The sequence below is a fragment of the Apis laboriosa genome, unplaced genomic scaffold, assembly GCF_014066325.1.
Source record: "Apis laboriosa isolate Shangri-la unplaced genomic scaffold, ASM1406632v1 scaffold9_cov152, whole genome shotgun sequence".
In the NCBI taxonomy this organism is placed as follows: Eukaryota; Metazoa; Arthropoda; class Insecta; order Hymenoptera; family Apidae; genus Apis; species Apis laboriosa.
The window spans coordinates 4,467,174-4,490,236 of record NW_025224966.1 but is presented as its reverse complement, the minus strand read 5'-3'; the positions used below and the strand labels follow the sequence as shown (position 1 = coordinate 4,490,236).

Here is a 23,063-nt window from a genome sequence, read left to right as displayed (position 1 = left end):
AAAAAAAAAAAAAAAAAGATGGATTCGTGGAAAACCGTTATTGACTTCATCTTTCTGATCGAAAACTTTCAGATCAGAATTTAATCAGAGAAGAAATCAAATGATAATTTCAAACGAAACAAATCAAAAAGGATTTCACGAATCTAGGATCTGTTACTGTATGTACTCGATATATAAATAATCCATCGAGAATAATTAAGAAAAAAAAAATCTTAGATTCTTCGAAACGCGTGATTTAATCAGCGCAAAGAGAGCGAGAGAAAGAAAAAGAGAAAGAAAGAGATAGATGGAAAAAGAAATGTAAATCTATAAGAAGTCAGGACTGGCGAATGGCCAAGACTGTGATCGAGCGTTTGCATCCACGTCTTCTTTCTCGGTCGTGGTGGTGATGGTGATGGTTGGTAGTGGTGGTGGTGGTGGTGGAATCGTATTACCGTCTCGAAATTGATTAATAGCGTACCGCCGATACTTCGCAAGGGAAATGGGATGGTTAACATCGTGGTCACGTACGTTCCTGTTTACGTAGTAAAATAATACCGACTAGTTTCCCTCGCATCTGTGTCTTGCCACGCGAATATTCGCGTTGCGCTTTTTCTTTTTTTTGTTTTTTTTCGTTCTTTTCATTTTCATCTTCTCGTCTCTGCCAGCTATTCTCCTCGACCGCATGCTCCCCCCCAATCTTCTTCTTCTTCTTCTTCTTTTTTTCTTCTTCCTTCTTGTTCCTTTTCTTCGTTTTCTTTTTGCCCCTGGTTAGGAGCCACGAGACCGAGAATTCCACTTTGAGGAGTATATCAACACGCGTGGCGAAACCACGTCTACCATGTCACGTAACTGGAAGAAGTCGTGAATAATGCAGAAATCGGAACAATTAATCGTAGCAATTTAGAAAGTGATTTATATGGGGAGGAAATTGAAATTCCGTTTGAACAGTTTGAATAAAATTGAAGAAGATGGTAGTTTAGATATGGTGATCTGGGAATGTCCTCGAAATGTGAAAAAAAAGAAAGAAGAAATCGTTTGCGGATCGATGATTGGAATTATAATATATTATGAATAAGTAACTTTTGATATTAAAAAAATTATGCGCGCGAATGTGCGTAAAAAGTCTTTGCAATTTCGAAATTATTTATTTATTTATTTTACAACACTTTGAAGAGATGATTTCTACCCTCGAATTTCTTATTTTGTAAGAATAATGTCCCAGTTACATATTACAATGTTGCACAATAGTTTTCACAATGCCCCTTTCGGTTTTTCATCTCGCTGGAAATGGATACAAAGATTGAATAAGAGTCTGTCGAATGAGAATCCGTAAAATGATATAAATATCGGATACGATCTTATCGAATCGAAGAAATTGGTATCACCGGGTAATCTCGTCGAAACTGCCATTTCTCTGATCGTTCGATTTATCGAGGATTAACTGATGAGATCGAGGATCAGAACACGCTTCCTACGAGATTGATCCACTTGTTGTGCCGCTTATTGTGAACGCTTCGTTATACTTCGCCGATGAAACTACAATTTTTTCCCTTTTCCTTTTTTTTTTTTTCTTTTTTCCAATCCAAAACCTTAATCAGGAAGAAGGTCATTACGAAATTAAATCCTCGACAGTGAATTTATTATTATTATCATTATTATCATTATTATTATTATTATTATTTAATCAAAATCCAAAATCCACTTTTAACGTTTAAACTTTCTCAAAGCGTTCTCCCGTCGATTTATCGGATATTCAATTTGAACAAAGTCCAACGATAAATTGAACTCGAGGTTTTTCGGGTATTCTTTTCTAAAGGGAGGAGACGAAACGGATGAGAATTTTTTTTTTTTTTTTGAAAAGCGCTCCAGTTTCGTACACGATATTTATAGCGATATAAAGCACGCAACTTTCGGACGAAATCGTGGAGCAAGTTTAGACACGATCCACTTCTTATACCGGTGTAACTTTCGGCCGACTCGTCCACTTTTCCCCTCCCCCCTTTCTCTCTTTTCGCCTTTTAGTCCCTTTTTCTTTTGGTGGAAAACGTCACTGTGCTCCGACCGATGGCCGCACTCTCCTCGTGCACCACCATCCTCTGTATATAAGTTTATCGGGAAATTTTTGTCGTCGAAAGGAATCGTTTAACGCTTGTGAAACGCTTCCTAGTTTTATATAGAATTTCTGCAAAACTAGATTTCGATTTTCGAATTTTTTCTTTTCAATGCGCCACTTTATATATATATATATGTATATATACGCGTATTATTTATTAATTTTCTCAATATTTAGCTTTTCTGGAAAGAAAAATTTCGCTCTGAATCATAAATTCTATTGCGCCGCGAATATTTTAAATTTGTAAAATTTAATATTCGATTGATATCTCTAAAAGCCCATTTATTTCTTCAATTAAAATATATGTATACGTATCGAAGTTAGAAGCATGCACTTGATCTTATAATATAAATAATAATTAAAAGTATTAGGAGTAGAAAGAATATTTTGCTTAATTCAATATTTCTCACAGATTGACGGAAAAAAGAAAGAAAAAAAAAATGGCGCTCAAGAAAACGGCGCTATACGGAAATATAAAACCCAATCTTATTAACGGGAGAATGTTAATTTACAATTACGAAGTAGATTAAAACGCGTATTGATCCGCTTTAACCTTTCATACGCAATTTTATTCTTCGAAGATCTCGCGTAATAGATCATTAACTTTGATTGCGTTCTCTCGTATGACGAGAACGATTGAATTTCTGAATTTTTAAGAAGAGAATTTAATAAAAAAAAGAAATATTTCGTTTGTTGTGGAAAATCAGCATAAAGTATTCGATAAAAATATCGCAATTCTTTTGCAATAATTTCATTGCATGTTAAAAAAAAATCTTATCAAAAGAAATTACGTCCTTATTTTTCGATCGTTAAATTACATTTCGAATAAATTTATTTCGTTTGATATATTCTTTATCGAGGGGAAATTTTTACGTAAAATCGAAGAGTGAAAAAAAGAGCAAGATGTAGAAGGATTCACACGTTGCATTTAATCGGGGAAGAGAAAAATTAATTTTACAAAGATGATAATTGTGTGTCCGACAAGATTTAATTTTAGCGAGGCCTCAGTTTTGTCAAGTTGGACGCATCGAAGAATGCGCGGAGAAAAAAGAAAGCAATTGCAATACCGTTTTAAATGGGATTATACAATTTTCATCTTGTTAAGCTACTGAACATTTTCTCCTGTTCTGAAATGGTAAGAAAGAAATATGAAAATGTTTCCGGCTACACTTTGTGCAACGTCGTGATCACGTCGTCGCCTGAATTGTAATAAGATTTTTCTATTAACGGAATAAAATAAATTATTCGTTTAAGAATTGGCAACATCGAATTATCGATAAAAGAGAAAGAAATATTAAAGTTTTTCAACATTTGTAAACATTTAACGGCGTAATTATATTAAAATTATGTTAGAATTGATAAAATTTTGTAATCAAGGTTTTTGACTTTATAACACGTGATTCATACTCGATTGTTCGAAATGAAATATAAATTGGATAAAATGTACAAAGGGATTACATGGTACTCGAGAGGAGAAAAAAAGATGCTCGTAAGAGAAAATTATTTGCAATAAAAGAGATAATATATATTTGCCTTATATATATATATATATTTTTTTTTTAATCGAACCGATAAATTTCCATGACTTTCATGCTATGAAAATCATGTATACGCCCTCCCTGTTATAGAGAAATTCTCGTTGAACATTGTTTGAAATACAATTTATACAAAGGAATTATGCAAAATTGTTTTCATATATTCTTGCCATTAAATTCTGCACGTTATTCTCATAATTACAGATTGACTGAGAGATCTTTGAAGTGAATGCGTAACAAAATCGTGTCATAAATGTTCAACATAACCGAGTTGGGACTCTGTCAAATATAATGCAGCGACCTCTGCTTTTTAGCATTTAATTAAATTCATGTAATAACCGTACATTTTCTACGATTATTATTTCCTATTATATGTATATATTTTACAATGTTATTTAATAGAATTTCTTATTATATATACGTTATGTTGATTCCTCATTATTTTATTAAAGAAAAGATATTTTCTTTAATTTTTCATTAATTTATTCACCATTTATTCTTACATAAAAAAAAAAAACTTCTAATGGAATGGAAAACTTCTTATGTGGAAATTAGAAAATGGAGGAAAACGTTATCTTTACGAAATTCTATTTTTATTCGTTGAAAATACCGACTTAAATATCGCATCGATTAGAAACACCCTCGTCTGCCAAAGTTCGAATTTAACCCCGTGAACTACACGAGAAATATTTATGTATCCCTGTACGAGGTTATCCGATGGGATTCGGATAGAAATGTACGGAATAATTTCACTGTTGACCGACTTCTTTCTTTCAAAAAATATTCACACTGTCCACTTGTGCTTTGGAAACCATATATACAAATATATAAAACATTCTAAGACGAATAACCTTTTTTTTTTCCTTATCTTGTGACACATTCAAAAATAATTATTCAAATGTAATTTTATTTGTAACGCAAATTTGATACATTTTGTTTCTTTTTTTTTTTCTTATTACTATAATATATACTACATATTATACTTTTACATTCGTATATATTTTTTTATAAATAAATACACGATTTATTCTCGCTTAAAAGAAAAAGTAATAAATTCAAAACAATTTGGAATAAATTCAACGAACTTTTGTAGATAAGATTGTTGCATGTTGCGCTCTTTAACTGCGTATTTAGAATATTTCACTGAAATATCTTCAATGGAATCTTCAATATCGCATATTGCAAATACTTATGTTTAACGATTTTAGATATAGATATATGTTGAGTTGATATTTCTAAAATTAATTAATTTTATGTTTATTCGTTCTTTTAATATTCATTTACTTTTGTATTTATTATCCAACTATAATAATAATTTAAATTTTTTTAAATTTCTTACCTTTCTTCTACTTTCATAATTCAATTATAATTAAAGCGTTAAATGTTTTTATAGAATAGAATTTTTTTCGCGAGTACTAACAGGATTTATCGCTGAATTTGCAATTCTATTTTTTTTTCTCGCCTATATGTAACGAAAAAAAAAATAAAAAAAAAAAAAAAAAGAAAAAAAGGAAAAGAATCAAAATACCTTTTTCTTTTTTTTTTTTAATTTTTAATGCGATTGTTTTTATTAATGATTTATCGATTAAGAATTTAAATTTTCTTTACACAAATCTTTTACTTCTATCTTTGCATTTAATGCTTTTAAAATTAAGAAAAAATATCCATCCTGATTTATTCCTCGAACGTAAGCTTTCGAAGCTTACGGTACAACGTAAACTCCCCTGATAGAAATCGTAAAGGGAATATGTAATTTGATTAATAATTCATTTTTGGGCCGATGACTAAGCATCTTGTTCCTTCTTTCGTGTTTGATCAAACAATAATACGTTCATGATTAAATTAAATTCATCGATGAAGGAGGAGGAATAGAATTTTGAGGATGTGTTGAATATATATATATACACATTTAGGATCATTAATCTCTGGTAAAAATTTATCAATTGCGTGAAAAGTTTCTTGTATTCGTAACTTGGGGGGAGGGGGGAATATGGAATGTGGCGATTTGCATGTTCCGTAACTATTTGTTTACTTGGAAGTTCAAAGGCTTTGGTAGTTTAGATCTTTGCAACAAAGTTAGGAAAGTGGTAGATAAGATGACTACGATTGAAGAAAAATATGATAAAAATTAATGCTTTATCTTCGAATTAATATTGACAAAAATAAAAAGAATTTCATTAGATTCGTTAAATAAATTAAATAATAATCATGTATCTGTGAATATTTATTTAAAATTTTAAATAATTATGAATTGTATTCCCGCGTAATTTTTTCGAGTAATTGGAAGATTCACAAGTTTTATATTCTATAGATTTTCGCATTATGGTATTGAACGATCGCTGTAGTCGTTTTTTAATTCCCTCGTCTATTGAATTTCTCTCTTTAATAAGCAATTTCTGTTCCCACTTGGACAATCTGCAACACAGACATCGCGCTATTGAGAAAAAAAAGTTCAAGGTAGAAAAATTCGATTCCCGTTTATTTCATCGTTTTTATGAAGATCTTATTAACCGATATCGTTTACTTACTAATAGCAGTGGCTTTGAAACAAAACCAGTAAAATTATAATAGCTATTATATCTCTCCTTTTATTCTCTCTCAGTTTCAAATGTAATTTCTCCGATATTGCTCGACCATTGTATCTTATATATATATATTTTACAATTACTCGTAAAAAATACAAAAATAAAACTAGAAAATTACACGTGCTTAATAATTAAATATTTAAAATTAAATAATACACTTTCTACTGCGAGAAGAACAGAATCTCACAAATGAAACTTTAATTTTTCACGTAAAAAAAGCACGAGAAGAAAAATTTTGTCGTCAAAAATCCTACTCAGAGAGAAAATCATTGAAATCGTTTTTTTGAATTATTTCGATATCTCGATTGGCTGCAGAGATATAAAGACTCAAAAAAAGTTTTCGTACTAATGCTTAGTACAGAAATTACGAATGGGCTATTGACCTGCATTTTTCTTGGAAATACGTATTACGTTTTTCTAGGAATCGTACACTATGTTCTTCCAGGAATCGCGTCCGCCACTTGTCTGGAGTTTGAGATAGGTCAGTGAGACGAGCGTCAGTGCGAGCAAGAGATCCGAATATGCAACAAGGACGGAGATATTATAAACGATTAAAAATTACGTTTTCATTTACGCGACGATATCTCGGGAACCGGAAATCGTATCGAGATAAATCAAAAAGCGTTTTAAAGGGAGAGAATCCATGCTTCTAACGATCTTTTGTTCATCTATAAAAAATCGTTATTTTTGGAATTATAACGGTTTAAAGTTTTGATAATTTTAATAGGATTTAATCGAGTTTTAAGATAAATTATTTATTTATATCTATATAAAAATATTATTATTAATAAAAGTTTTATTAACGAAGACTTAAAATTTGTCTTAAATTTTTTTTTTTGTTCTGTAAAGCATTCTCTTTATTTAATCTTTATTTAATCGATTTTCTTTGAGTTTAATTATGTTAATTATTCGAAGAAGAAGTTTTATAACTTTTGTAAAGAAAGAGTCTTATTGTAGGCTGCTTCTCTAGAATATATAAGATTATACAGCTTATGAAAAATATGGTACTTGAGAAAATCGGATCATGCGATGAAAATGGTGTTACGTAGTGTAAAGTAAATTTTGTTTTTTTTTTTTTTTATTGCAGGCCAGAAGAAATTCTCGTCAAAAATGTAGAAAGCATGGCGAGGATACACCGTTAATGTCATCCGTATTAAGTTTAAGAGGGTGAGTAAAATTTCTCTTGTTTAAAAATAATATTTTGCTCCGCTTATGAGAAAATGTGTTCTCTATATTTGGAAAACTTTTGGATAGACCATAATCTACCGTTATCCATTTCAATTATGATTACTTTAAATAGAATAAAATCAAAATTAGGAAAACGAGAAAATACATAATATAATTATTATAATTTTATATATTATATTTTTTAGAAGAAATCTATTGCTTGAAAATATTTGAACGAAAATCTCATTGTACAAAAATTTACACATTTGTGATTTCCTCCCCTTCTCTCTCTCTCTCTCTCTCTCTCTCTGAAATTTTAAATTAATTTTCCATTTTCGATTTTCATAAGCAATCATATCGATACGTCAGTTCATATTCGTTCATAAAGTTTATATATTCCAATAATTGCTTTCAGCATTAATAAAACATAAAAATAAAATAATAAAATTAACATCATTATCGCATAATAATCAATAAATATATTTTTATTTTAATCATGTAAATATTTTTAATATTTGATATTTGTTTAATTTGAGCAATTTTTTGTTGTTATACGAATCAATTTTCTCCTACTTTTATATTATGCTATTCAGAATTTCTTTTGTTCTAAGCGAATAAGTTCATACTCTTACGTTCTTTTCTATCCTATATTTTAGTTTCTTTCCTCTAGCTTCTGCATTGTTCCTTCTCTTTAAAATCTCGCGTTATTTTTATTTTAAATTTCTCTGTAACTCTGCAATTCCGTTTCAAATCCTCTCTCCTCTTATTTTCACCCGTCTTTTATACGCTGAAATATTTCTCTTAAAAAAAAAAAAAATGTTTCGAAATGTTTATAATACGCAACTTCATTTCTCCTAATTATAATTTTTTAACCTTAATTTAATTAATATTTATACTACCATCTATTGTTGTGATCCAAAATTATTATAAAAAAAAAGAAATTAATATTCCAATATTTAAAAAATTGGATCGATAAAAATTAGATTGTAGGTACGATTTTAATAATTATTTATTAAAATTATATCGCTCAATAATTCTTAATAAATCTTAATTAATTCGATGAAATTGCTTGACTTTATATAAATGTTATACCTGACATAAGCAGTTTAATACTCGTCAAAAAGATAACTTATATATATATATATACGTGACGAGTTGCGAGCATCCACTAAATCTCGTAGTCTTCGAAACTGTCAGACAATCAACGTATGTATCCACGAAAGCAAACTAATCTAATTCAAGTGTTTGCACCGTGGTTCGCGTTTAGACGTGCTTCAACCAACCAAAATGTCGCCAGATTCGAAAGAGGTTTTAAAATTTTATGCTCTGTTTATCGTCTCATTCTTTTCAAGATATATATATAAGAAGATGTTATAACAAGAGAGAGATGGGATAAAAATTCATCCCCCCGCCAAAATTTATCTTCATTTTCGCATAATTTGCGAGAAGGATAACAAATTGTAACAAAGTTATAAAATAGTTTCGATGTTACACTGCCCACTTCACGGTCTGTTTATATCGAGTAAATGATTTATGCTCTCGTGTCCCAACTTTTTATGATAAACTTGTTAAACGAGTTAAATTCGTTGCAACGAATCAACGATTTTTCTCAGTAACAACATAATTCTCAACATTACGCGAATGTATATGCTTCGAAGCATAAGCGAATTTTGAAAATCGGAAATTTTTTCTTTTCTTTTTATATCTGTTCAAGAACTTTGCGAGTGAAATAATATCGTATAAAAAGTAAATGATAAATTTTATAAAAAGGAAACAAAGATGCAAATTATCAACCTCACTGGATAGTATAGAAGAAAGAAAGGGCACTTTTCCCTCAATTTTTATAACAAGTTTCGAATATAACGAATTGAAGAAATTCAATCAAAATTCATCCATTTCGCTGAGATAAATTCACGCGATAATTTCATTGTTCATTCCCTCAATTATCTCCCATAATTTCACTTCAAATTACTGGAAAACCATTTACGCGGCGCTCGTTTCATTTAATGTCGCTTTGAGATGATTTAACAAAGAATCAGTGTTCATAAACCGGAGAAAGATAAATATAATGTTTCATTAGGCAAAAAAAAAAAAAAAAAAAAAAGAAAGAAAGAAAAGGAAAAAGAAAAAAAGGAAGAAGAAGAAGAAGAATAGAATGGAATGCCATAAAGGAATCTAGCCCGTGATACATATGTAAAACGTTTACTCGGCTTTCATTCATTCATCAAAGAGAGGCTTCTCGACGTTTCACGTTTCCACTTTGACGCCCCTAACATTATACAGAAGACTAATTAAGTTTGGTCGAACTTCTCCTTTGGTACAAAACAGATTCGTAAAAATAGACCGTGTTAACGAACTAACGAACTCGTTCGAGGGTGAAACTTTTGCTTTCAAAATATTTTTGAACCAGACAGACCGTTTTTCAAAAAAATTAAGAAACAACGCGTTCCTTGAAACGATTTACTTATTACGAAAAAATTTTGGCATACGATTCATTAAAAGGGGATATAAAAAGTGTAAAATTCCCTGTGAAATTGTCCTGTATACAATTGGAACCATTTCTTGAAAACACCGTCCTTTGCTTGGTTAAGAATTAAAAATTAATTGTTAATTTGTAATACGTGTATAAAGAATCGAGATGAAAAGATAAGAAAAAAGGAAGAAAACGTTTTATCGAATATTTTTCGATTTTAATTCTTTTTAAAGTCGATCGACTATTTAAATCGTTCGAAATCGTCTGTTCATAAATATTTCGCCTCGAGCGCTGACGTACGCAGATATTCAAATCAATTAGTCTGGTGCGGATTTTTTTTTCTTTTTTTCTTTTTTTTTTTTTTTTTTTTTTTTTTTTTTTGCGAATAATATTCGGTTATACATCTCGAGTTAGCTGTTTTAGAGATAAAACATGGAGGAAAACGGAGAACAATTGGAGCATAAATCGAGTTTTCCATCTCTTATTAAGCGTTAAATGATTATTTCATTCTATGAATGAGAATTATAATAAATCCATATTTTCCAATTCTTGCGAATGTTTAGTTTGAAATCGATTGCTCTTTTAATTCGAAAGAATTAAATGATTATTTTTTTATAAAAATACCTACTTTACAGCAAGTGAAAAATCTTTTACAATGAACAAATATATTTCGTGTGTGTTTGTCGGCATTTTTTTAATTTATTTATTTATTTTTTTTCTATTTACATCACGATTACCTTTTGCCATACCAACACGTGTATCGTCCTAAACTAAAGAGAGACTTTATTCGTGGGGAAAGAGTTAAAAGGCTTGTTAAAGAATCGAGTGGAGGATTCATTTTTCCAGCAAATGAAATCTTCACGTTTTACGAGCTGTTAAAAAGATTATGGATACGCTACTCATGAACAGTACACATAGGTGATATCGATCTGAGAACTTCCTGCCTGGGCGTGGCTCTGTGAATCCTGAACAAAAGGATAATATTCATCGCGTCTTCCTATGAAAAAAGAAAAAAAAAAAAAAATTACCGCGGTTATATCGATTTTCAAGATATCATTCCAATAGTTTCGAATTGAAAATTGTGATATCCATTGTCTTCAACGTTCCGTATTAATCCTCTCATGATTTTCCTCATCTTTCTCGTCTGGCCAACATTATTTTTTGCCTATTATTAAATTTAATGATTAACGCGTTGAGAATGCTATTTATACAAAAAAGAATAAATTTTATTTTATTTTTCTTCTGGCTTGCAAAAGGGATAAAGAAAATAATAGAAAGATTTTGGAAAATATTTTAAGCGTTTTACGATTTTAGAAATTATTTATATAGAGTTAAAAAATTCAATGTATACGAATAAACAATATTCGATGTTCAATTTAAACTTCCTTCTTTTCATTTCTTATTATATTTTTTTATTCATTTATATTTGCAAAATAATAGAGTGATTGTTTCTTCTGCAACAAGAATTTGCAACAGTAATCCCTATATAATTTTACAAATTTTTTTTATTATTCGTGACATTACCATTCCCTACGAAATTTCACAGAAACAAAAATATAAATAAAATTGAAACGTTATATACTTTTCGTAAGCCATATAATATTTTAGAAACGAATTACATTTCGAACGTTCCTTATTATTTCACACTCTAATTCAATAATTAAAAGAGAAAAAAAAAAGAATAGAATTATTATTAAAAAAAAAGAATATTGAATTATCGAGAATCTAGATAGACATGCGAAAGAGCAGATTTTCAACTGGATGGCTGGTCATCGCGTTTCACGTTGCGATTATGTAGCAACGTGTCTTAATTGCTGTGACGACATCGGGTTCACGTAGCAAAGTTGACCGACACTTGGTGAACACAAGTAGTATAGGCCAGATGGCAACGCGAACGTACGAGTTAATGGAGTTTGATAGTTGATAGGATCGATCATAGAACGTTCACCTGTGATAACGTGTCCATCGTTAGAGAGGTGCGTGTTGCACACATGTCGCTTTATATCACTTATGCACGTTAAGACGATGCCCACAAAGATATCCTAGCGTGTGTGTGTGCGCGCGCGCACCAATTTGCTTCTCGCATACAGACATCTTCCTCCATTTATTCTCGTGAAACATAGGATTCTTGTTTGCACGTGTGTGTTTCGTTTCACTCGTATATTTGCACGCATCTTGTCAATAATATCTTCGCGATTATCTTTTGAACGAAAATGAAAAATATATCCATTAAAAATTGTAAAGAATTATTTATACGTATTATTATTATATTATTGTTTATAAATCGTGTCAATGTATAATAACGATGATTTTACGAAAAGAGGGTAAACGAGGAGGATAATCAACGTAAATCAACGCATTCCCCTGAAAATGAACTTTCGGTTGACGAATCACTGTTAACTATAATTAAGTACTTCACCTAGTCTGGTTTAGCGACTTCATTAAAAGTTTGAATAATATAGAGATTCTTGCATAAGACGTTTAGACAGGGAGCGTGATCTACGCTGATTGGCTTCTGAGATCATCCTCCATGTATTCATTGATAAGCCGCAACAAGAGATCCGTGTGTTAATTAACTCGGGAGTAGTAATAAATTTTTAAAAACGCTCTCTCTTACGTTAACGTTGTAGACATTTCGCGTGCAACTTTTTCCAATAAGATGAACAATTTAATTCATAAACGTGTGTAATTTCAATTAAGCGCACTTCACAATGGTAAATGAGTGAACCATGTTAATGAGATTTTGCGGCATCGACCCCGATAAAACGACAATTTCTCTTATCGTGTATGGATATGGACCCGTTTCCTTCATCAATTATTTACGTACACGTGAACGCATGTAACACTTTTAATCTATTTTCGAGTATCGAGTATCCACGCAACATTCCGCCGAAAATACGTATACGTGCACCAGATTGTGCACACGTACAATTTATGGTCGTTTTGTAAATATCCTGGTTCTCTAATTTCTGCTCGATAATTTGTCGATCTACGTTTATCCACACAGTTGTTTCGGAAAAAAAAAAAAAATATCAAGTTTCACGTCTATTTAAATTGTACGTGTGCAAATTGATGAAATTATGATTTTTTTTTTTTGTTATCGACAAAATTTTATTATTAGGAATATTATTATTATTATTAGGAATAAAATTCGAATTAAGAAATATTCGATACCAGCGGGGCAAATTAATTTGGAATTTTTACACGTGAAAGATGATTTTCGGAATTTTAAAAATGGTAAATTTTTAGTTAAACGATGGAAGCAAGAGTGACCGCGAGTAATTTAATAATTGAAGGCATTAAAACGTTTAATTGAAGATGGATCTCGTTTCAACCGGGTGGAAAGATTAAATTCCGCTAATACTACTGACCACAAATATTTAAAGAGGATTGAAAAAGGTGTCGAGATTAGGGAAATTAATTCCAGTTTTTCGCGAGGGAGGAAATCGCGTTGATCTATCCCTTTCTCTCGATTTTTAAAAGTAAAAATGTATATTCATAACGTAAGTTGAAAAGCAGCGGTCGACTAAAACTTGCGCCAACCAAAGTCAAAAAAAATGAAAAATTTCGCGCATTCGACGCAGCTTCGACAGAAAAATGATCAACATTAGCATACCGGAAAGGAGTACTTTTTCACCGATGATAACATGCAGCCAAGAACAATGTAACGTAATATCGTACCCGTTATATTCTTATATACCCCAGCATCCATAATCGCGTTTCTTATGCCGTAATTTTCAATGTTTCACCAATTTATGTCAAGAACAATATTTATCAAACTAAAAAGCAAAGGAAAAATTCCTTCCTTTTCACTGTTAATCTCTTACCTATTTACTTACCAGTTTTCGACCGAACAAATACTTAATAAACACGAGATTCGTTGTATAAATCAAACAATTGGAAATTTCTCTCGAGTTAACGTTAAGAAAATTTACCACCACGATTATTAAATACCCGTAATCGTGTATCCTTGAGAACACCATAGGAGAGCAAGGAAGCGTTCAACTGGCAACAAGTTTGGTTCAACGTCAGAGTCAGAATCATTTAACTTGGGCACGTGTAAACCTGTGTAACTACTTACCTCCTTTCCACGGCTAGCTCCTATCTCTTTTGCATAGTTCTACCCCGTACTATCTACCCTCCGTCACTCGGGGACGTGTGCACGCATACATTTGCCATTTGTTAATCTAGTTGGAGCGTTAATGTACGCAGAAACACGAAAGCTGAAAGCAACGAGGCTCACCTACCTCGAACAGGTTATGCGATATAGACAGTTCCATCGACCGCCCCACATATTACACGTCTTTCCCTCGTTTTCCTCATACCCTCTGTCCGAACTACGGTCAATTGGCTTCCGTCTACTCGCAGATATATGTGGGTGCATGTGCACATTCAACTTAGATATCTACTGCAAATATTCGCTCCAATTTTCTTTCGAGGTAATCTTTATTTTATATTTTATATATATATTCGAATGTTGTAATATTTCTCTTTTTTCAAATTTTATTTTTCATTATATACCATTATTGTAATTATAGATGGCTGTAAGAATTATACAAAGAAAGGAGAAATGTATGTACATCTGGAATAGATTTTATTAGATTGTTGCCTGTGGAATAATCAATTTCATTAAACTGTGAAATTATTCAAAAATAGATGACTAGATTGTATCGTCGAGACTGTTAATATTTATTTGGATTTATCAATTATTTCAATTATTTGCAAAGAAGCATGATTAATTAATATACCTCGTCATTTTAAAAAATCGAGCATTAAAAAGCTTAGAACGTTAAGAAATAAAGGGAAACGTTATAAAATGTCAAAATTCTCTTCCAATAAGAATTCGATCATCCGCAACGACTTGAAAAAAACATTTTAATTCTTAATCTTTACGCGTTATCCCCTTTATCAGAATTAATAGTCGGTTCACCCTGCCAATTTCAAAGGGAAAAACTTTGCGATTCGTATCCTTTTATAAACTTGCCACGCGAAACTCGCGAAAACTTTAAACTTTGTCTGCGAGGGGATGGGGGTTAACCTCGAGGAATAATATTAATATTTTCAGGATGGGCGACACGATTTTTCCCTCGATACATCTCACTCCCTCTACACTTTGATGCGAACTCTCGTCGTGTCGATGCTGGAAACATTGTTTCGAGGGAGGGGGAAAAAAGTCACGGCATGATGAGATTTAACCGCGATTTCATAAAAGCTTTTTTCGTTTCGCGATGAGCGCGTGGAGGTGAAAGAGGGTACCGAAGGAAAGGCGGGTTTAACGCGATGCATTCAACTATTGGTAAAAATACGAAAATGAGAAATAAATTTGCGATTTAAATGCGTTCGAATTACCGGAATTATGTGATATTTATTTTGATAAGTAAATCGTTTCGATTACTTTCTTTCTTTGTATAGATTAGGTTAATAGTTCTGGCGAGAGAAAAATTTTATTTAAATCATATATGTTGCAGAGAGGGCAAATTGAGTAGAGAAAGATCGATTATTATAGAATATAAATTATTAAAAGTTTTTTCAGAATAAATTTTATTCTAAATTTGCAGAAAAAGATTTATTGATTTGATTATTTTTTTTTTTAATATATTCCTTGACGAGTAATTTTCTTGACTGAGTTAATAATTAAATTGAGAAGAATTTTTCTCGTACGAGTTATTTTAAATATAGCGAATTATTAAGTTGAAAAATCGGGAAGAATTGTACGATTCGGATGCACACGCTTGAATAATTGAAAATCTTGAATTCGCGGTGATCGGTGAAGTGGAGAAGTTGAGTATTCCTCGAATTTTCTGCTCGGTTATGTCAGCTTTAAACGCGCTCGATATTGCACCATAATACCTGCAGCGTAAAAACTAGACTTGGTACTCGATGAGGAGAAGTGAAAAAGCGAACCCAAAATTCGGAAAATCAAGATGGAACTCGAACGTTTCGCGAATTTACTTAATAAAATGACTTTCGATTACGTCGGAGTAATCGTTATTTTGGCATAAAAATAAACTTTGTTTACTCGGCAACAAATTTGTGAATAGTTACAATATGAATTAGAACAAATTCAGTTTGATTTAAGTTAAAGCGTGAAAATCACGATTGAGTTTTTTTCAAGCAGTTAATCTAACTAAATTACTTAATTAAGCTACTTTTTAAATAGTCAGAGTAAATAATTAGAATATTGATGAATATTTTAAGCATATATATTATATTTCTAATAATGTGAATTTTTTAAATTATTATTTTAAACTATTTCATATGGATTTTAATTTTATATTTATATTTTGAAATACATCTAAAATATTAAATTTTATAGAAAAGATGGGACTTCTTTCGAATCTTTATACAGTGAATCCTTATATTTTCCTCAAAACTCAAAGGGTACAATATTATATTTAAAAAAAATATCAAAGATTTTCTTTGAACAAAATCCCCTTGTTCCCATTTACCACGTAGTATACAATCTTCTCGATTCGATATGAATCGATATCGATATCGATATTTATCGCGCGAATAAAATTCTTTGCCCCTTTGGATCTTAATACAATATTAAACATTTTCAATCTGAAATCCAGCGGTGGAACTGTCAAGTCCAACTGTCATTTTATAAAAATCCTGGCCTCTACGTAGATTTCCACAGTCAAAACCCCGGGGATATAAATTTTCAGCGTAAAAATATCTAAAAAATTCCCTTCCCTTGGAAAATTCCCTTGCACCATTTATACCACCGCAGATATCGGATCTTGGCATCGCTTCGAAATCGATGGTATTTATCGCATCAAAAAAAGAATTAAAAAAAAAAAAAGAAGAAGAAGAAGAAGAAGAAGGAGAAAAAAACCTGAGAAATCTGTGCAATTTGAAAAGGAAAGAAACGTATCCTTCCAATTAGTCAAGGTGGCGAGAACTTTGTTTCAATAAGAAGCACCGCCCTCGAGACTAATAAACCTGAAAAGTTACAGAACATTCTCCATCCCCGTGGAGTTTCCTTGCCAACGTGCGCCCCCCGCTTTCATAAAAATCCGTGGCGAAAAAACAGGACATGCCACACGATATCGCGCGGCACAAAGCGAAGTGCAAACGAGATAATAAACTTCTTCGGTTCGAAAAATCGAGGAGCTCGAGTGGAAAAAATTTCTCTCCTCTCTCTCTCTCTCTCTCTCTTTTTCTAACCCTTTCTCGACCCGCGCTCATTTCTCAAGATCGATCTTAATTTGCGATCCACGATGCGACGGATGGCCGTCCATCTTTTCTTCTTCGTCTCGCAATTCGAACACGGTTTTGTTTTCTAAATGACTCCAGAAATGATTCGAACGAATTTCCCTGAAACTCGAGTAGGACGTTGATGGAGAATTGTGAAACGTTTTGGTCTAATCGTCTCGCCCACGCATAACATATCGTTCTGACCTTTGCTGTCGCCTTCTAGGAAATTGCTAGAGGAAGGTGAGGAATGTCAGCTGTTCCTGCAGTTTCCTCCTCCCCGTTTCCTTTTCACTCGTCGCGTTACCTCGTTTCAATGGAAATTATTTCTTATTATAACGACACTTTGCTAGCACTTTTGAATTTTGTTACGCGTAAATGAACATTTGGAATATCGGAGAGATCGATTTTATCGATGTTATTGTTACATTCGATATAAATTTGATTAAGAAAATTTTAACGAATTTAAAATGGGGAGAAAATGCAAGAAAATTCGAAACGATCGTATACATTGCCGGTGAATGTACTATTGCAAATGAGAAGATAGATTTGACTTGAAGCTTTTATATTTTTTAAAAGAAAACGTAACTGACATGTCATAAAATAAGAAATTCTCTAAAAGTAACGTGTTCGTTCACTTCACTCACGTATTGAATGTATTAATTATTTGATCTTTCGATCTTTTATTTTCGAATTAACATCATAACATTAAATAATTTCATGATGGTTGAAATGAAAAAAATTTGTATTACGTAAAAATAATTTGTATACATTTTATAAATGGATTAGAAAAATTTTAAATCCATATCCGATTCTATATTTTCATATTACCTTTAATAATATCGTGTAACGGTTCGTTTAATCTAAACGGCATCAATTGAATTATATGACCAGAAATAATTTATCTCCCGTTGGCTTCCCATTAATCCCTTCTTGCAAATTAGGGCATTTAATAGCAATCGGATGGCAATCGCTTGGAAACACTTGTGTGTATGTAGTAAGTGTTTCGAGATTATATCAGGAACGAATCGGGCAGAGTGGCATAGTTTGTACGTGTATATAAAATCTTGACTTGTGAACAATAGCTCATTCTTGTGCAACAGTACTATCTCGAACGTGTAATTGCTATTGCTTCGCATAAATACAGCTCTCGTGAGGATATATTATATAGGTTTGTACTATCTATCACGTACATAACATTTCGAGTAATTATATGTATGGAAGGAAGCATTAATAATCCGTGCATTCATCTGTTCAAACTATTTAAAATATGTAACGAGAATTTATACTTAAAGATAGATTTGAATAAATCTATATATATATAGATAAAATTGAAACGAGAAGAAAATTTCCTTTTTGTTTCTTTTATATCTACCTTTTGTCTTGATCGCTTGAACACTCATCTTTCAAATATACATACACATCGATAACTTTAGAAAGTAATTCGATAAATTTGTTGTGAATATCTTTATTATTATTTATTTTATTTATATTTTATCATTATTATATTATTTATTATATTTTATTATATTTAATTTTAATAATAAATTTATCAATAAATTTGTTGTGAATATCTTTATTATATTTTATTTATATTTTATTATTATTATATTATTTATTATATTTTATTTATATTTTATTATTATTATATTATTTATTATATTTTATTATATATATATATACTGATATTTAATTTTAAAATATTCACAACAAATTTATCGAATCACTTTCTATATCGAGGCACAAGTAGACAAGTAAGAGAAGCAAAAAGAGAAATTTTCTTCTCGCTTCAATTTTCTTCCTCCTAATTATTATCATTTCTTCAACATCGATTACAATTGCTTACAATTCTATCCGTTTAATTAATTCCAGTTTTATCATTAAAGATAAACACGTTAAAACGAAGCATTAAGCAATTGCAATGAACGGCGGCAAACTTTAGAAAGTAAAATGTCTAATGTGCGTAATAAACGATTGTTAAATTTGAATAAAAATAAATAGAAGAAATCACGGAATTTTAAATTTTTTAAAGAGATAACAAAGTGATAAATGGTCCCTGCGCGCGGCGTGAGAAAAACTTCTCTATGAAAATCACGTCCCTGACCATCTAGCTTTTTTTTTTTCCTCCCCCCTACTTCCTTTTCTCTTTGGTGAAATTATCAGGAAATCGCGGGGGACAATATCGTTTCATAGGGATTCAAGATCGTCTTTAGCGTTTCCGCTCGACCGCAGTCGGCAAAGTGTGAGCAAACAACTGAGAATTTCGATGGAAATGTCTAGCCACGATTCTAGCATCGACTACCTTTTTATTGCTCCGTGACCGCTACAAAGGATGATCAATTCCATTCCGGCCAGAAAAGCGCCGCAGAACGATCGCCTTTTTTTTTTTTTTTTTTTTTTTGAAAACGTTGCGTTGAAACCGGACGAAATTTCCAAATTAAATTTTCCCTTCCTTTCGTTAGAAATAATCGTGAGTTGTTGAAATTTCTAAACTAAACTTTCTTCTTTTCCTTTTTTGGAAATAATTTTTAATTGTTGAAATCGAAATTTCTAAAACTGAACTTTCTTTTCCTTTCGTTAGAAATAATCTCAAGTTGCAAGTTAATCGCATAGAGTGCACCTTTAAAAATTTAATAAAAATTACTCTTCTCGCGAAATGGCAAATTATTTTCAAAATATTCAAATCCAATTGAAGGAATAGCAAATCACGATCACAACGGGTAATCGTTAAATATTGGAAGAGCAACAAGAATATTAATTTATCGTGTCGAGTCAAAAATTGTTTAAAAATTAAAGAGAAGAATGAAAAGAGAAGGAAAGAGAAAGAGGAGGGAGGGTAAGGTAAATGGAGAATTCGTGTGTTTCAAAGAGATACCGGTTGATGTTTAATCCAGAAAGAACGACGAAACAGAAAATTAACATTGCTCCTCGGAGAATCGTTAAATTCACCACTGTACTCTGTTGACGACAGTTTGAAGCTATCTCTGGTAAGGCTCTCGTCTCGTTTTAAGGATTAACGAGTGGCTGTGCTTTCTACGAGTTCCTTCTGGCATTTCCCGGATATACACCAACCAATCCTTTGTACGACAGACGCATGTAGAGAGCTAGAGAGAGAGAGAGATAGATAGAGAGAGAGAAAATAGTTTTCGTCGAAAATGAGATTGAACGTGTGGAAACGTTCAAAACGTTCAAACGTCACTTCGAACATTATCTATTGGATCAAAGCTAATGACGGAGAGCTACGTGGATAATTTAATTGATATTGAAACATTATTGGAACAAAATTGTTGTGTAGATATGATATTGTTCAATGTGCGAGGACAATAACGCTTTGTTTCGTTTATATCGCATATACGTGAAACGTCGATTTAAACGGCGTTAGGAATAGATGTATTAATTAGCTAACATCTATGACGATTATTATTACGTTGATGAGAGTATTATGTATCAATTGTGTAAAATGAATAAATAATCGATTAGAATCCGATCTTACAATTTTTCATAATGAAATATTTTTATTCGATTTAATTACACGGGAAATGCGGAGATATAAATTTCATCACGAGGATAAATTTTGTCACGATTTTTTTTTTTTCTATTTTCGTCTCTCTCTGTTCATTCTCTTTTCACTTTTCTTCCACCCTTAGTTCGGCTGGTTATCGATCGACTTTTCTCTCTGTGATTTTTAGGCCAATCGAAAAACGCGGTCGTTCTTAAAATACAAGAAAGGAGCGGATAAGAAGAGGAGAAAAAGACGAAGGCTGTCCCAGTGATCCTGTTGGATAGAGGTCAATGGAGCCATCTTGATGCAGGCTGGAAAACTACGTGGGGATTACCCGTCGTGGTCGTCGGGCTGATTTCAACGGTGAACAGTGGCGATTCCACCCGTGGGTGGAAGCGCCGTTTTCATCACCGTCAACGGCGAACAGTACAGCCACTTCCGCTTCCTCCACCCCACGTGGCCGAACCATTACCTGATAAGGTTCGTGCAACAATTTAATAATTATTTGACGACATTATTTCTCGAAGTATTAATCATACGACCTTTGATATTTTTCATTTATAGAAAATGATACTAGTTTGATTAAATATACAATTAAATTGATTTAAATTTTTAAAAAAAAAAAGGTTAAATATACATGATATGGATATAGTGGTGTAGTGAAAAAAAAATTTTTGAAATTCCTTTTTAAGAAAGATGTACATTCTTTAATTATATCTTTTCGTTTATAAAAAATGATTCTAGTTTAGATTAAATATTTAATCTAATATTATCAATTAAAGAAATGTGGTATATATATATATATGCAGTCTGACAAAGTTTTTGAAATTTCTCCTTGAAGAAATTGCCTAATGAAAAATATAATGGAAAGTTTTGAATGTACGAGAATATAAAACATGATATAATCCTTGAACATGAAGATCCTTAGGAATGAGAGAATTTTCCTACAGGCACAATTTTCCTCTCGTAATAACAGTCGAGTAATTTATTAGCAAAGTTGGATGCCGTTTTTCATCTAAATAGATCGTTACAAGTAATAAGCAAGAGATTTTTTTTAACAAAAATTTTTAACACGATACTGGTGGAACATTATACAAATTACAAATAATTTATCTGTAATATTGTATTCATTTTAGATACTTTTAGAAAGTTAAATGCGAAAATTAAAGATAAAAGAAAAATTTCAATTTTTTAATTATAAAAGAAAACGGAAATTTGTAAAAAAAAAAAGGATGTTGAAAGGATGTTTATCGTAACGTTTTGCTCTACGTATTGATTTAAAATTAGCTTCATTTTCTCTCAATTGAAAAAGCCGTTAATCTTTTCTATAATATCTCTTACTGAACTGTTAATCCATTGCCTGATAAAACGATAATAGATAAACAGGAATACACGATTTTAATCCTATTGAATTATTTTCTGTTCCATTTTTAGTTTTACGTTTTATATTATTTAAGGATAAAAAGAAACGTATGTTTCATAATATATGAGATACGGGATGAAATTAATATTATATATTTCAGAAGCGTATAATATTTCCTGGAGATATTTTAAAGCTACGAAAATTGTGATGTTAAGATATTAATCAAATATTAGATTCGCATACAACGAGCATGATTAATTGAGCTCGAAAATTAATATGTATGCATTGAGAATAAGTTATTTAAAAAAGAAAAAAAAATTGGAAAAATAAAATGATGTTATTCTTTAATCAATTTATTACTTCTCAAAGAATTATGAAGAAATATCAAATTCTTTTAAATAAGAATCATTTAAAAATTTCGAGTGAAATTATTATTCCATAAGATAAATAAAAAAAAAAAGCACTCAACTTCTGCAAACACAAAAAACTAATGATCCGTCATTCAGAAATACCGATTAAATGCTAAGTAATATTAAACTGTCGCCATTAATCATTGGCTTAGAAATTTTTCTTCAGAAACACACTTTAACGTGAAGATAATACATTTATATTTATCATATGTGCCTTCCTCTTTTACACCGGAATATATATATATATATATATATTAAAACGCTTTATCATGGATTCAATTATAAAAATGCTTTTACCGCCACGAATGTGTAATCCAATTTTCGATGATAACGCAATTTCGATATTCCATAAGAGTGTTCACTTCGAGGCTAACTTCTAAAAATGAAATGGGAGGAAAATTTAATTTCTAAAAACTCACGTATATTTCGATGAATTTCAAATTATTTGTATATCATCGAATAATCCGATCCGATCGAGATTTAAAATTTTTCCTCGAAAAATCGTGATCTTTTCGACACGGACATCGGTATAATCGATAGGTAACGTCATAGCTTTTCATTTATCGTCCTCACGAGTATCGATTTACGTGTCAATTAGGTATATGAAAGCGATGTTACCTTTAGAAAGATGGATACTTGAACAGCCAATATTTGCATTAGCACTTTGATTACCTCTTCCTTCCTGTTACCTTATCATTATCTGATTGTATCGATCTGTCAGTCCTGTTGATGTATG

The 23,063-nt window shown here is 31.3% G+C and overlaps 1 protein-coding gene across 5 annotated transcripts in view; it reads left to right on the top strand.

Annotated features, from left to right (window-relative positions):
- The window catches only part of LOC122720058 (1-phosphatidylinositol 4,5-bisphosphate phosphodiesterase epsilon-1-like), a 103,065-nt gene that overhangs the window by 43,700 nt on the left and 36,302 nt on the right, over positions 1 to 23,063 (top strand). For 3 of the 5 annotated variants that reach the window (XM_043946498.1, XM_043946494.1, XM_043946495.1), the window contains exons 4-5: positions 7,303 to 7,382; positions 20,742 to 21,034. The gene's annotated coding sequence lies outside the window, so the exon portion shown is untranslated. The remainder of the gene's footprint in view (positions 1 to 7,302; positions 7,383 to 20,741; positions 21,035 to 23,063) is intronic. The other 2 variants (XM_043946496.1, XM_043946497.1) reach the window with 1 other exon arrangement.